The 13,604-nt window shown below is 43.6% G+C and overlaps 1 long non-coding RNA gene across 2 annotated transcripts; it reads left to right on the forward strand.

Annotated features, from left to right (window-relative positions):
- Nucleotides 1-6,666: 6,666 nt before the first annotated feature.
- Nucleotides 6,667-11,816, forward strand: LOC120321157. 2 transcript variants are annotated; one of them, XR_005560747.1, is made up of 4 exons: nucleotides 6,667-9,406; nucleotides 9,461-9,525; nucleotides 11,276-11,361; nucleotides 11,412-11,816. It is a non-coding gene; the product is annotated as an uncharacterized LOC120321157 (long non-coding RNA). The 2 variants fall into 2 exon arrangements; XR_005560748.1 differs by having other exon boundaries at nucleotides 11,416-11,816.
- The last annotated feature ends 1,788 nt before the right edge of the window (nucleotides 11,817-13,604 follow it).

Raw genomic sequence — 13,604 nt, forward strand, 5'->3', positions numbered from 1 at the left:
CTAATTAAATTGGAAGGCAAATAAGAGCGATCACAAAAAGAGGTTATACAAATGGCGGCCATATATTAAATGGAATGTACAATCCAACATATTTTATAATGCCAGTGCACGTAAAAAATGCACCTCTGTTTAATTAAATCAACAGAAGTATGTTTTTTTTAGCGCATTCATAATGCGACGGCATATTTTACCCGATAAATTTACAGGGGGCAATGGGGGTCATTTAAATGTTAACAAAAGGCGCATGAATTATGCTCCGCAGTCAGAACCATAAAAAATAATTCACCCTGGGAAACGCCATCCCACTCCATCTCTGCTGCAATATTTACTTTGGCTACATTTGCAAATGGAGCATTACGAAAATAAACAAATTTTCATAAATGACAAGTACAAAGGGAGCGGAGCACAAAAGGATGTCCCATCCGCACATACGTGTGTCCTGCGAGTGAGTGTGTCGGTGGGGTTTTTATGGAAAAATTTCAATTTGAACGACGTGGCAGGGCGATTGGTAGAATGAAAAAGCCATCGGAGAGGGGAAAGGGGAAAGCAGGAAAAGCGAGGGAACTGCAATTGGGCCATGTAAATTGTCACAGCAGCCAGGACTTGGAGTTGGGGCAAGGGCATCAGGAGCAGAGGCAGGAGCATGGAAATCCTTGATAGTGGATATTATTTTTCTTACGGCGCTCCATTTGTTCCTTGCCCGCCATTTGTCAACTTTGGCTCGAATCGATTTCCATTTTATTGCCAAATAATGTTTTGGCCATAGATTGTGTCACGTAATTTATGGGGGCGCACAAAAGGTATGAATCGCACGTCACAAATGGTTTATTGGCCAACCATTCTTTACGCAGTTCCATAATCAGAGCCAGACCCGCGACAAATCCGCCCCATTCCCACTTGAAGCCGTAAGCCTTTCGCTGTGACTTATCACACGACTTTGACTAATAGCCCTTGTAGCTTGAGACCTTTTCCTTTCGGCCATTTGCCTCGCAAGCACCTGGGTCAAACTAATTAAGCCTCTCGGACGGCACACGCCCCGCTCTCCCACTCTCCCACCAGCCCTCACTTCTGCCCCAAACAATGGGCTTTGAAACATAAATCAATCAGGCGAAACTGTAACAACAACCAGGCCAACTTGACGAGTTCCTTCGGCGACCCTCAAAACAATCCAATGGACAATGATTAATCGCATTACAGCAGCGAGATGCGCTGCCCCACGCCAAATGTGCTATTAAATACCCTTTGTGCAAGCTGCTCGTTTTGAATTCTGGGAAATTAAAGGTGGGTGCTCTATCCGCCTTTTGATTTTTTTTTATTTATTATTATTATTTTATTTTGGAAAAAGAGTTAGTTGGACAGATGCACACCTGGGCTTTAGGCCATTCGCCTAAATCACAAGACCAATACAGCCACCAGTCTCTAGACTTGTCAGTGGAACACGCCGTTTTCCGCTAAGTGTGACCAAAATACTTTACTCGATTTGGTGGTCACCAGACCACTTAAATAAATATATGGAAAATAAAATGGAAAAAATCAGCCAACAATGTCTGTAGAAGAGCATTAGATGTCCCATGATCTAAGTTTCCGAAATCTCAACTTCTATCAGATGACCCTTGCAAATGTCACTGCTTTTTTGGCGCAGTCACGCTAATTAGCCCCAGACAAGGACGAGCCATCAGGAGACCACGCCCACGCCATTTTAACCCGTTCGGAAGTCCTGGCTGGCAAAACGAGAGCAACTGGATATCCTTCCGCACCGCCCCGCCCCGCACCAACCCGCCACGCCCCGTAAATATTTTAAAAATACATTTTGCGAATTGTAAATAGCTTTAGTGCGCATAATTTTGTGGATTATGCTCACGCCCCATGCGGCTGCTCCTCGAAAAGCCAGCAACGCCCTGGACTTGTTTACTCCTTTCGAGTCATGAGCCATGATAAATGCCTTGACATAAATCTCAGACAGAGTTTCCTTCGGCGGGGAGAAGAGGCGGAACTCAACTCGGCTGGCTGGCAAAAGTTAATCAACATTTCATTAATTAATTTCTTTAAAGATGTCGTTGGGTGGCGACTTGGAACTGGCCAAGAGAAAAATGGCTCGCCAGACGATTTGGACTGAGCTGAGGGTAAATTATGTAAATTGGCTAAAAGCTTTTCCGGTTTTGAATTAGCAGCCTCATCAGCGACTTGATATTCTGGCTTCACTTATTATGCCGCACCATTCAAAAAAGCGTTGAGTTATATTCCTCATTTAAGTTTGGTCCGCAACTAATTAAATCGCAAGTTGTGAGTTGAATGAAAAACTAAAAATCGATAGAGACAAAGGAAGAAGCAAGTTTTTGTTTCTTTTAATGACTTAAAAATGAGGAGTATTTTATTAGTATTTGTGCAGGAGAGAGCAAAAGAAAGTGGACAGTATTCATGTGCTATACAAATTTCTTGCAGTGTTCTCTAAAAACTCTTTTAGATAATGTGATAAAGGTGATTCTTGTTTTGTCAGCTTTTATCAAATATGATATCATGATATCAAACATGAGTTGTATTTCATACTTAAAGAGTGGAGTTCTGTATTTGGTAGTTTGGTATTGGAGGTACCATTGTCCCTCCTTTCATTTATTCAAGCAATGATTCTCGGCCTGTCTGTTTTCTCTGCGGCAATAGTGCAGTGGGAGATTTCATTAAATTTCATTAGAGAATGTGATTAGAGAGAACACGACGCAAAATGCCTAGAGGCAAGTGCAGACAGGACATTCAAAGTGCATTTAATTAAGCAGCATGGGGCATTTGGATGGTGGGAGGAGGGGGGGTGTGCGGCATCGAGGCTTCTGGGGGAGGACAAGAAATGAATCAAAACAATTGTAAATACTGCAACACAAAAGCAATTAGTGACACACAAAGCGGAAGTGCAAAACGTGAAGCTGTTGAAAATAACTCTGCAAAACACAAAGACCAGCCGAAAAAAAGGACAACAAGATGACGAGTGGAGCGGGGTGTTGGGCTTTTTGGGGGGCTTTGGGGCCAAATGGCAACTGCAGGAGGCGCCAAAATAAACAAAGCGCAGTGCTAGTTAGGCCAGACTTGATGAAAGGCCGGGGAAAACTCCTGCCGGCCGGGGGAAAATTTGGCGGCGGACGAAACTGGATGCGCAACTGAAAAGTGGCCAATGTAAATCTAATTAAAAGCAAAACAAAAGCCACTCTCAACATGCCACTCAAATTATAATGCATATAGCGTGAGCCTCCGCCCAGAGATAGTTCAGAGAAAGGGAGAAAGGGAGACGTGCCCAGAGAAATGGAGAAGGGAGTAAGCGCCAGGGTTTGAGCGATGTCAAGTGGAAAGTCTCTCCTCTTCGTTAACCGAAATGAATCGTGGTTTTATTCCGACTTTTAGGGAAAAGTCAATTGAAATAAGAATAAGAATACTTTACATAACTATGGGGAATTGAAAGACCGCGAAACATATTTACTTTCTAATGGGAGATTTAGTTACAATTTATTGCAATTTCCAAAAGTTATATATATCATTTTTATTTGATTAGGTCAACCTGAAGAGTTATTGAAATAGCTTTACATTAAATTCATGTTTATTACTCTGCTTGGCAATATCCGTCACTCGTAATATATAAACCCAGATCCATGCTGGGTTTTTTTAAAACACATTTTTTACTAGCCCCGAACCACTGTGCAATCTGCAGTGGTACACTCGCCCGCCGAGTTCGCACAATGAACCAGCGACAAATGCCAACACGGAAATGCATAGAATTTCACGGAGTCGTGTGGGGGGTTCTAATTTGGTGGGATTGCCAGGAGGAGCAGGAGGAGCAGGTGGAGGAGCGAGTGGGGCGATAGCCGAGGCCTAGAGATGTGTCCGACGACGTCGGGACTGGACGGGGTGTCCTCGGGGCCCAGAACTTGGCACATGGAGCCAACGTTGTCGCATCGTTTGCCAAAATCCGCATTAAATTTATGCACTTTTGTTGTTACGGGCAAACGTAGCCGGGCCGGAATGTCCGTATACGGATGCGGGCTGGGCATGCGAGCATGGGCACAGTACGGGTGATTTCCCCAGTTCCGCAGCAAGTCAGTGCCAAGATGGGAGGCTGTGGAACGGGAGTGGGCCAGATGATGATTGCATTGACGATGATGCTGGCAGCGCCGCTGGCCGCTCATCCGACTCAGGTTTCTGGCACGGATCTGGCTTTTCAGCCCGGATCCGCAGCCAAGAAGCGAATCGGAATCGGCGGAGAAAAACAACCCCACACTCAAGCGAAACACATCCGCCGCTGCCCATTTTGGCTGTGATTTTGCAATTAAATAGATTTCAACCTCTCCGCCCTCCGAATGTCTTCCTTCCTCCGCCGGCGACTTTCGAGTTCAATGACAAAACCCTTGGACCCATCTGCATTGGGCCACAGACAGCCATATTTTTACGTAAGGCCGATGTCTTTCGATGGCAGTTCATTTGGCTGGTTGGCTGGCCCCGTGCAGCTTGCCATTACTTGACAATTTATTTGTAAACAAGATACTATAAATATTCATATGTGCTCCTAATAGTTTTGAACTCCTTTGCTGGTGAGCATTTCTATACACTTATTTACCATTTCTTGCGACTTTTAAGATTGGGAATGGAAAAAATAACAAATGGTCGGCTTATTGGGCTCTTTGATGGAGCCGGTAAATTCCGGATTGAATATCTTAAAAGAGCTATGTATGCAGATGTGTGTTTTATTTCAAAACGAACAAATGGCTTTCAAAATGCTTTACCCCACTTTTTTTTAGAATGTTAGTCTTGAGTTTGACCATCACTTCATGGGCTAAGCATCGAATTGGACCCAAAATTAGGTTTATCTGAGCCAAAACAGTAAAACACAGAGTCCCATGAATAAAGGGGTCTATTTCAATTGCTTGTGCGTGCCATGACGGGTTTGATTCCGATCAGAAGTAATACAATCGACAGCGGGATGTGCTGGTAATTTAAGATTCATTTGGAACGCACAAGACAACGGGGAACGAGAAGTCTCAGCCCAACTGATTTAATATTTCACTCCTAGATACACTTGGGAAATTTGTTGTGCATAAGGAGGACTTCATATCTGGCCTTGGTGATCTTATTGCAGTGATTTAATATTATATTCTTGGGACAAAAAGGCTCTTCAAGATAATTATCATGTGACTTTTGAAGCTTTTGAATGTACTATATTATAACTAAAGCTCAATACTTCATGTAACGTATTGTGGTAGCTCCAATTGGAGTTCCTAGAGCTTCAGTTTTTTCCCGTGCTCAGACGGGGTCCTTTCGCCCCATCCTTTGAGAATTCATCCGGCTGTCTGCTTATGTCGCCATAGATTCGCAGTTTGTCAGTGTCGCGATGAAATGGGAAGTGCGAGGGGATCTTTTATTATGCTGGCAGGCGTGCGAGTATTGAAACATTTGAGGGAATTTATTAGCGACACATATATGACATTTGACACATTGTGCAACTTCCCCTGCGTGGGTGTCTGTGTGAAGTGTGTGTGTGTGTGTGTGTGATGTGTGTACTCATCGGTGTGTGTGTGTGGCGGGGTCTGTGCCTGTGTTTGTTCCTGCGTGTAGGTGTTTTGTGTTTTTCAGTCGCATTAGATGGCGCAGAGCACGTGTTAGCCGCTGTTGTTTGCCAAAGCCCCGCTTCCCCCCGGCTACCCACAATTCCTCGACTGCTGTCAGCATGGCTCACATAAATCGCAAATTATACACGCAGCCACGCCCGCGAAGGGGCGGGGGGCTTGGCTTTTGTGCGTTCTCTTTGTTTTGGTCGCTGTATGTGCAGCCGTGCAGTGGAAAGTGGAAAATGGAAAATGCATTCGGAAATTCGAACGCTCAACTTCACACATTGTCTGCGTTTTATTGCATTAGTCAAGCACTTCGAAACTGTCCATATGTGAGCTCGTGGGCCATTGTTACTCCATCATTGTTTTGTCCTCGAAGATACAATTAAAATGGAGAACATGTTTGGCATGCGAACTGCCATTGCTAGGTGGAAAATAAGATGGCAAATATCGTATCAAATAGCCAAGCTGTTTGATTAGTCAGATTTGCATGGTACAAATACTACACTTATTTTTTCTTCCTTCCAAATTTGTTTAAGCTTTAACGAAAAGGAGCCAAATCCCGAATGCTTTAGACTGATTGTTCGGCAGTCGTCTCAATTTCTTTTATGCCCTGGCCCTTGGGCAGAAGACAAAAAATCTAAGCCATGCCAGTCGAGCATAAAGCATGCCATAGTGATATTCCACGTCAGACAGTGCGTATGCGCAATGTGGAATTGGCTTTATTGAAATTCGCATGGAAAACAATTTGCCCAAGCGCCATCGCTTGGCTTACACAGCTCAAAGCCATAAAAAAGGAAGACAGAGCTGCGATGGGAGCTGGGTGCAAAAGTGAGTACTTGAAATGCGTTGCAGCAGCGATTTGCTATCAATTTTAATATCACATAAAACTAAGGGCAATCCCGAAAGGCAACGCGAGCGTAAAACAACAAGATGTGCACAATCGGAAAGGGAAAGGGGGAAAGGGGTGATGGGTGAGGGGTGTATTCAACTATTGAAATTTTATCAAGTGCACATAAAACTCAAAAAGCCATGATGATGTAGCCGGGGTCGCGTTGGCGGGTTAACAAGGGGCAAAGTGGCTGGCGTTGCGCAACTATTGTAAAACATTGACAATTTCCGTCACATCTCTGGGGTAGTGCAAAATGGCAAATCAATAAAAACAAATTGAACTCGAATTCAATAAAAAGCCAGACACTCAAAGTGAACGGTTCCCAAATACCTCTTGGCCCGAAAATTGGCAAGGGAAGTTTCGCAATATCCATTTACTCGCGAATAAATTTACTTGACAAGGCTTGAGCTGCGTCTTTGAGAAATGCTGATAGAATGAGCTTTACTTCAAATAACAATTTTTTTCTTCTCATCAACTTTGTATTGCTCTGTATTTTCTTATTAAATGAGAAAGGTGGTTATAGTAATTAGACAGGATGTTGCAGAAAGCATATCCTGACAAAACTGGGCTGGAACGAATATGCCCGCTCTCGAAAATGCCAAACCAACGATAAAGCTCGGGTTGAAGGGTTGCCAATCAGCAGCAGACGAAGCTGTAGTGGGGTTATCTAAAAGCGGAGGGGGTAAAACTTTAACAATGTTTTAAAAGATATACTCCCGGCAAACGCCGCTGGACGTGATCCCCGCCAAGCCGGCACTCGGCAATGGATTACAGCAATTGCAGTTGAAGCTCGTCCCCGGAAAACGCCCTCTGCAAAAGGGTGATGAAGTCAAGTGCCACGCCCCCGCCCCCCTGACTTTCTTTCGCCTTGTTGTGAGCAGCTAATAAAAGCCAAAATCAATGCCATGTACCAATATATGTGGGTGTATGGGAGTATATGTATGTATGTTGGTGTGTGTCAAATGCGATAAAATTTGGTCAGCATAAGGTTGAAATACTTTCGTAAGGTGCTGTTGAAATGTATTTGTTGATTGCCTGGGTTTGCTTTTTATTTGCTCCCATTCGTGCTTTGTATTTGGCTTTGGCTCAGCTTTTTGCGGTCAACTCGTTCGTAGCCAGGAAATTGCCAAACACATGGCCAACTCTCAGCTCACATAACTAGCCCCTTCCCCTCCCACCAAAAAAAAAAAAGGTCAAGTTAAGCGAAGTGTGATACGAAAGAAATTTAACTGAAACCCAAATAGGGATGTAGCAGCAGCTGGTGGGTGAAAAAAATAACTAAACCACTGCCGCTCACAAAAGCGGCAAAAGGACGTCGGCCACATGTATATAAACCACATCAATAAAGCACAATTTTTAATATAAATAACTAAAGTTTAATTTGGTCCGGGGCGGCACCCACACAATTTCCCCTCACAGCCGACCAAATTGGTTTCGGCCAGCGAAGTCTGCATGAATTGTTGATGGAATTCTGTGGCCCGGTCGAAATAACAATTATTATTCTAATTATTTCATTCGAATTCAGGCGGGTAGAGCGGGCGCATTATATTACATCGGAAAACATTGCAGAATATGCAAATTGTTGGTGATGCATCAAATATATTAATTATTATCTTGAACGCATTACAATTTAAACAATACTACTTAATTCATAAAGCTGGGTTTTATGTTGCAAATGGCAACAGAACATGTACTGCAATAGGAGAAACATGCCTTTTTTTTATTTAAGAGCCCATTTGTTATTTAATAGTATGCCATAGCCAGAATGTTCTAAAACAAAAGGATAAATTGTCTATCATTTTCCAGGTTATTTCCTTGTTAAAATGGGCAAAAACTGTACGGCATAAATAGCTGGATTTCCATGCATATCGTTTTGGCTTCTTATGTTTACGGATTACCAACATCAGCAGAACTTGTGATTTATGCCCATAGTTTGGACAGCTCTTTAAGGCAAAATCTTTATCTGCATCTCATCCGGACTTCACCTACATATTTCAGCCGATTTAATGGCACACACCCCCTAAAAAACTCTGCGGGAAATGTCTTTTAAGTTTCATCTCCTCGCCATTCTGCACTTTTTCTGGCTCAGCCCAGCAGACACATAAATAAAGTTGTCTCACGCATACCTAAAAGATAAAAAGCTAAGAACTTGCTTAGCTTTTCAGCGTGTGTGTGACTGGCTGTCTCTTTCTGCAGCCTCTCGCGCTCTCTTTCCCTCTCTTTCCACTAGCAGCCCTCATTAAGTGCAGAAAAACGCCTTTTCACTGTCATTGATGTCATTCACGTGCTGCTGCTGGCAAGCAAAAAATGAATGTGTGGAAAAAAAAGAAAATGTCGTATGCATGACAGAGACGGGTAGTGAGGGGGCGACAGAGATCGGTAGATGGGCGGCAGAGAGAGAAAGTCGCGACAGACATTCGAGTTTCTCGCTCATTAACCGCGTGCGTTGCTGACACGCTTGAGTTATTTTCAATTAAATGTCGATGAAAAACTCGCGAGACATTCGCTCACACATGCACACTCACACGCATACTCCACACACACACACACACACACACACACAGGCGAACTTATCGAGGACATGGCAAGCGAATGCGCATAAATTAAAACTCAACATCGTTCGCACCGTGTCCTCGTCCTCGATGGCGGCACTCATAACGCACCCACTCCAAAGCCAGCCACCGAGGAACTCGCGCTGCCCCCTGGAGTGACACCCACCTCAGCCTGCACCGCAACTATAGAAGTATGCATCCATTTCCGCATCAGTCAGATCCACTTGTCGCCGAAATGCTGAAATGACGCACACGCCAAATCCAATTTAAAATCGCATGGGATAAAGAAAGATCATCAAGAAAAAGGCTGCCGAAAGATGGCTCAGATCTAACGTGAAATGAAAATATTATGGACCAACTCCATTGTAAAAATCTATTAGGTATATATTATTAACTGTAATTATGAACTGCTCTGAACAAATGTATTTTTGCAGCAAAAAACTACTGCTATTATTTCGCTATTTTCCCAACATGGAATACAAAACCGCTGGCGAACTAGGTAAGTAATTCGAGCTGGCAGCTTGACAATTTTTTAATTATCTCCATCGCGGGCTCTTCATAAACGTAGTTTAGTTAGTCAGCTTCCCCAACTAACTAGCTGTCAATTACAAAAATTAGCCATAACGCTCGCATGTGAGAAAAAACACAAAGGAAAGTTAGGGGAGGGATTCAAAAACATCATGAACTGTGTCCGCCTTTTGTATTTATATAATTTATTTGTAAATTTCACGTAATTTATGCATCGCACATGGAAGTGTATTTGTGGCTATAGAAGGAGGCCCGTGGGGGTGGCATGTAAGCCAATTAAGTGGCCGTCGACGTTTTTTGTTTTCTTTACGAGTTTTGATTTTTCCCACGCAATGTTTAATATCATTTTGCTTGACATTCCTGAATAATTTCCACGGCACACAGTAATTTGAAAGACAATTCAAACAGCTAAATACCGCGCATGGCATTTATAAAAAAAACATTGCCTACTTATCGGTATTAAAAGTATTAGATGAATATAGAGCTCAAACTGTTATTCGAGTCTTGCAGTTCTGGAAAGAACGTATTTCGGCCTAGTATGCCATTCAACTAGTACGATTCCTGGGTATAAAAACACGTTCAATTTTACGCTTGAGTTCGGTTTTTGGAAAATATATTTCTGGCGCTTTTCGTTCATTTTCTGTTTTTTGCTACGTTGATTTATGCAAAGCTTGGGCGAAGATAACGCGTTGCGGCTCAGAGCTCACGGTTTCGCCCGCTCCTGTAAATGGCAGATGGCTTTTTGCGAACGGAACGGGCGAAGGGGGCTGAGGGCGGTGGGTGGTAGTTAGTGGGTGTTGGTTGGTAGTTCGGGGGTGAAGGGACTTTAAGGCCCGAGCCTCCTGGTTGTTTGACCATGTTGTTAGGCCGCTGTTTGCAGTGTTTGGCTTTGTTTCCCCTGCCCGAGCAATCTTGATTCTTATCATACTCTCTCCTGTGGGAAATACGAGTTTTGTTTGCTTGTGCTGTGTGTGTGTGTGTGGCTCGAGTGTGGCACGAGTGTGTGCGAGTTTCAGGTACTTGTGTTACCTTGTAAACAGTGCTTGTACCCTCATCACCGTCATCTTCATCGTCATCAACATCTCCGCAGTGGGCATTGTTTAACATCATGCCAGTCGTGAAACGATCTCTGTCATTTTCGTTGGTTTCGCCATCAAGAGCATAAAACTAGTAATGGAAACTTCTCCAGTGAATCTTATCTGAGATAAACAATGCAGAGTTTAGTTTTTAGTCTCATCAAAATTTAATTCGTTTGCCAAAAGCGGAATTTGTACATTCTCCGAATGTACATTCTCCAATCACTTATGTTTATACTCGAACAAAACTTAAGCTTTTTAGAGACTAGTTTATGGAAGTAATGGATTATGTCTTGTAATTTTCTTAAGGGAAAATTTCCCCGAAAGAACTGGAGCTTATAGCTCGAAATGAATGTGTTAAGTGCACTTTGGAGCGTCGCTAGAGGGACGTGGAAAAAGGAGCAGGATGGGGGTAATTAAAGCTGCAGCAAATGAAACAATTTATGGGCATTAAATCAATGCCAGCGTGTAATTATCTAGCACGCACTCACCGCGGCCCAGGGAGGAACCAAAATAAAACTCCGCATACAAGGCACATTTTGTTATTTTAAACAGTGGGCGGCTGGTCACGCCCATGGAATTAAATTCCTAAATACAATATAGTAGCTGGAAATTTCTCTTTCTCCCCTTCCCTCCTCAAAACAGAGCCAGAATAGAAAGTAAGGAGAAAGTAGTAAAGGAAGCATGTCGGTCGGTAGATGGCGCTGCTGGGGCTTTCGTGCACATTCTATGTAAGTAATTTGCATACCGGATCAATCTTGAAAAATTAATGGCTTCCCAGACAGATAATGGTAGACCGCACACACTCACACGTCCTCATGCGAAAAAGGAGCGGCGCAGCAGCAGCAGCAGTTCAAGAAGAAGAAGGCGAACGAACGAACGGCAGCGAAGCGTGAGCCAAATGCTGAAATATTACGTATACGCAACGTGGCCTGCGTCGCCGCCATGCGGTTTTCAGCAATATTACGTAGCGGCCACAACCGACTCGTCGCCGTTGTCTAGGCGGTCCGTCGTTAACGTCACATCCAAAGTCGTGAGAATGCCACTGGAAATAATGAAGAGGACCTTTGTGATATTCACTTTTACATTTTCAAGCAAATTGTTTGAGAACATGGCACATCTTATCAACCTAAATAACTTTTATATCGTGTATTGGTTTTCTTTTCTAATAAATCAAAACTAAACATGCACGAAATTAGTTTTATGCTTTTAGCTTTTTCCGTGGGACTTATTTTTTAGAGTGTAGCAACGAGTCTCTTGTTCTATACCCCCACCTAGCTACTTTGCTCGCTCCATCACAAAAGACGGTGATTCCACCTCCCTTGCCAAATTTGCGAGTGCGTGTTCGGGGTGCTTTGCATTCGGTGGAATTGTCGGAAATAAGGCACCCATGTGTCACAGTTGGTTCACTTCCAGTTCCCCTGCTTCCTGCTCAAGTGCCCCCCCCCCCCCCCCCCCCCCCCCCTCCACAATAGCATTCCTTCCTTCCTTTGGCACAACACTGCGTAAATCTTAATCCTTACACGCTTGGCAACACGCTGCCATCGCGATAATAGCCACGGCAAGAGCGGTGGCTTGAGCAACAAAATTAAGCGATACTGGGCACAGAACAACTTAATTTTACATGCAATTTTGAGTAATGATAAGCAAATGCTTCATGGCAATTACCCATCTAAAGAGGGGAGATACATACTGCGAAGCCTGACTCATATACATTAATTAACGCAGGGATATGAAATTTTCCTTAATGGTGCATGCAAACGATGCGTAACTAAGTAGTAATTTAAATTAAAATAACCGAAAGGGGCATTCTAAGGGAATACAGTCTAAAAAAGGATGGCAAATATTTCGCAAATTCAAAATAACAATTTTATTTTGTTGAAGGGAAATACTATGTATACAAAGCCATACGCTCTAACTGAGACAGCAGCCCACTTGAATGGTGCTCCAGGTACTTCACCTAATTTGATCAAGCAACTTCAAAGAACTTGTGCATATGCAACTTTGATTTTCCTCTCCGAAAATCGGAATTTCCAAATTTTCGAGTCTCCCGGGAGCAGCTGACTCTGCCACCTAGTTTGGGCACTTTTTTTCGGAACTTTGGAGTTCGCAGATGAGATGGCCCCCATGCAACTGGAAATCTCCATGGCACTCAACTTTGACGTCGCTGGTGAAACTTGGAGATGCCGAAAGCAAAGGAATCTGAAAAGTACCGCCCAGCGCTCAATTAACATTGCAGCCATAAATTCTGCAACTGCCTAGGATACTGCTACCTATTCGTGCTGCATTTACGAAGATAACTCATCAGACTAAGCCAAACAGATTCATCTAAAACTCCGCTAGCCACTTTCCTTTTAGAGACGAAACTTTACACATAAATTCTGCGCAATTTATTCATGAAAAAATACGGGAAAGGGGAGAAAAGGCGATGAGGAAAGTGGGAGAAGGTTGCAAAGGTGCTTCCAAAGTTTTTGCCCCAAGACGCAGACATCGACTACGAAGACGAAGACGACGACGAGCAAGGACGAAAAAAGGGACATCCGGCATAGGGCAGAGATTGATATAAGGCTTTTTATATTCCGACATTTCAAAGCTCATTTCACGGATAAAAGTTAAATATGCTAATGTGTGGAGGCCGGGCTTTGTCTGCTGCCCCGGCGATAAGGATAACCAGGAGCCAGGATGCTGGCTGGATGCTGGATATAAGACAGTGACAGCTGATGACCCAATGGACACTGGACGCGGGTCGTTAGTAAGCCGCTTAGCCAGGGATTCGACTTTAAGTCGCTACTGGCAATTAGTAGCCACCGGTCGTAACTCGCAACTCCTTTTGCCGTAAAACAGTCCAAGGATTTCAATTTGCAAAGCCAGCGAGAGCTGCGCGCAGCGAAGCGAGCAACCACTTCACCTACTTCACGCTTGTTGGATTTAATTTTATTGTGGCATAACCTTTTGCTGACACAAAACCCCCTTC

Source organism: Drosophila yakuba, chromosome 2R (genome assembly GCF_016746365.2).
Source record: "Drosophila yakuba strain Tai18E2 chromosome 2R, Prin_Dyak_Tai18E2_2.1, whole genome shotgun sequence".
Lineage (NCBI taxonomy): Eukaryota > Metazoa > Arthropoda > Insecta > Diptera > Drosophilidae > Drosophila > Drosophila yakuba.